A 2,840-nucleotide genomic window follows, 5' to 3' on the forward strand; every position below is an offset into this window, starting at 1 on the left:
AAAAAAAAAAAAAAAAAATCATTGCTTTGACAGGAGAAATATTAAAATAATAAGAGATTAATGTAATGTTCCCAAATGTAATTACTGAGTTTCAGATTGCTAGGTTAATCTACTTTTTGATTATTTAGGAATTATTTATCCAAGGGGTCAATTATTCATAGCTTATGAAAGTAATAATTCAAAGCATTCTTTAGAGGGTAAAGAGGGAAAGGTAGAATGTTTTTTTTTTTTTTTAATCTCTTAGCTCTTAGATTGAGGAGGAGGTTGAAACTGATGAAGACGAAAGCTGTGTATGATAGTAGATCATTTATTTCATATTAACATCACAATACATGTAGTGAATACAGGTTTATGTAGCAGGCTGACTGGCAAACATTTAAGTGCTTCAGGGACTTTAGGAAAGGGACAAGCAAGCTAGGAACCATGACTAGTAAATATTTGCTTTCAGAGTTTGAGAAAAATAGACCTATATCTCACTATGATTTAACTATTTTCAACTACATGCAAAATGAAGTAATCCCATTGAATTTTTTCCCTGAAACATGCCTGGTATTACTTTTTCAAAGGTGCCAGTATAGGGAATAGATAACTGAATTGAAGAAATATGTAATTTCATGGAGCTTTAGTTACCATATAACACGTAATATTTTTTGTTTTTAAAGAGACTGTCAGGTTTTTTTTGGGGTTTTTTTGTTTTTTTGTTTTTGTTTTTGTTTTTGTTTTGAGACGGAGCCTCAAGCTATCCCCCTGGGTAGAGTGCCATGGCATCACGCTCACAGCAACCTCCAACTCCCGGGCTCAAGCGAGTCTCCTGCCTCAGCCTCCCAAGTAGCTGGGACCACAGGCGCCCACCACAACGCCTGGCCGTTTTTTGGTTGCAGCCATCATTGTTGTTTGGCGGGCTGGGCTGGGAATTCGAATCCGCCACTTTAGGTCTATATGGCTGGCGCCCCAGCTGCTTGAGCTACAGGCGCCGAGCTGAGACGTCAGTTTTAAAGTAAAAACTGTAATTCCTTAAAGCAATGATTTTCAACTGGTGTGCTGCAAAAATTTTAAAGATTGCTAATTAAATTATTTTCAAAAGAAGTTATGAAAATGTTAACTTCAATAATGCACAGGTATGTTCTTTTTTTTTTTTTTTTTAAGACAGAGTCTTACTCTGTTGCCCTGTGCCATGGCGTCACAGCTCATAGCAATCTCAAACTCTTGGGCTTAAGTGATTCTCTTGTGTCAGCCTCCCAAGTAGCAGGAACCACAGGCACCTGCGACAATGCCTGGCTAGTTTTTGTTGTTGTAGTTGTCATTGTTGGTTGGCAGGCCGGGGCTGGATTCAAATCTGCCAGCTCCAATGTGGCTGGTGCTCGCACTGCTGAGCTATAGATGCCAAGACAGTATGTTCTTTTTGAGGGGGTGGGGGGTCAGCATAATTTAAGTCTGCTGTGGAAGTTTTAACTATAGGTTCAAGGGTGCTGTGAGATTAAAAAAAAGGTTGAAAAAAGCCTTAAAGTTTAGCATTTAGTTGAGTGTCATCAGATAAAAGTGTTCTTATGAGTAAAACACTCATAAAATAATCAAAGCAGGGGAAGGTGCCTGTGGCTCAGGGAGCAGGGCACCAGCCCCATATACTGAGAGTGGTGGGTTCAAACCCTGCCCCAGGCCAAACTGCAACAAGAAAATAGCTGGGCATTGTGGTGTGCTGAGGCAAGAGAATCGCTTAAGCCCAGGAGTTGGAGGTTGATGTGAGCTGTGTGATGCCACAGCACTCTACTGAGGGTGACAAAGTGAGACTCTGTCTCTATTTAAAAAAAAAAAAAAATCAAAGCAGTATGTTTGTTCACCATAGGTGGTATTAGTCTTTTTCAAGATTATCTAGTGTTGATTTTCTTAATGGAGTTAACATTTTCATTCTCCAAAGCACGGTCAAAAAAGCTAACTACAATACCACATGACTCATCTGTGCATCAAATACATGCCATCACTTTGTAAATTCTCCAGCATACAAAGTTCCTTACAATTTTGGAATACAGTTGGGAAACTTTATGTATTAGGATTTATATTTTGGTCTGAGGTTATCAGTGGGTCTTGAACTTTGGCTGTACATTATAATTACCCAAGGAACAAAGCAAGATTCCTTACGTACAGACAATGCTAACAATAAAACAACAATGCCAGCATCTCTTTCCAACCAGTTATATCAGTCTCTGGGGTGGGCCCCAGGTAATTGAGTTTTAAAAATTCTTCAAAATGGCCTTGGCGCCCACAGCTTAGTGGTTAGGGTGCTGGCCGCAAGGCTGGTGGGTTAGAATCAGGCGGGCCTGCCTAACAATGACAAAAAAAAAAAATAGCTGGGCGTTGTGGCAGGCGCCTGTAGTCTTAGCTACTTAGGAGGCTGAGGCAAGAGAGTTGCTTAAGTCTAAGAGTTTGAGGTTGCTGTGAGCTATGACGGCACAGCACTCTACCAAGGGTAACATAGAGAGACTCTGCACACCCCCCTCAAAAAAAAATTCTTCAAAATTATTCTCTTAGGGTTGAGAATCATGGAGTTTTTTTTTCTTTTTTTGGAGATGGGGTCTCACTTGGTCACCCTTGTTAAGAGTGCTGTAGCGTCTTAGCTCACAGCAACCTCAGACTCTTGGGTTCAAGTGATCCTCTTGCCTCAGCCTCTCAAGTAGCTGGGACTACAGACACCTACCACAACACCCGGCTTATCAGGCTGGTCTTGAAATCGTGAGCTCAGGCAATCTACCTGCCTTGGCCTCCCAAATGCTGGGATTACAGGTGGGAGCCACTGCACCTGGCCTTGGTCCATGGGGTTTTGATGTACCTTTTTTTTTTTTTTT

The sequence above is a fragment of the Otolemur garnettii genome, unplaced genomic scaffold (genome assembly GCF_000181295.1).
Source record: "Otolemur garnettii isolate 467f Iridium unplaced genomic scaffold, OtoGar3 scaffold00020, whole genome shotgun sequence".
Classification (NCBI taxonomy): domain Eukaryota; kingdom Metazoa; phylum Chordata; class Mammalia; order Primates; family Galagidae; genus Otolemur; species Otolemur garnettii.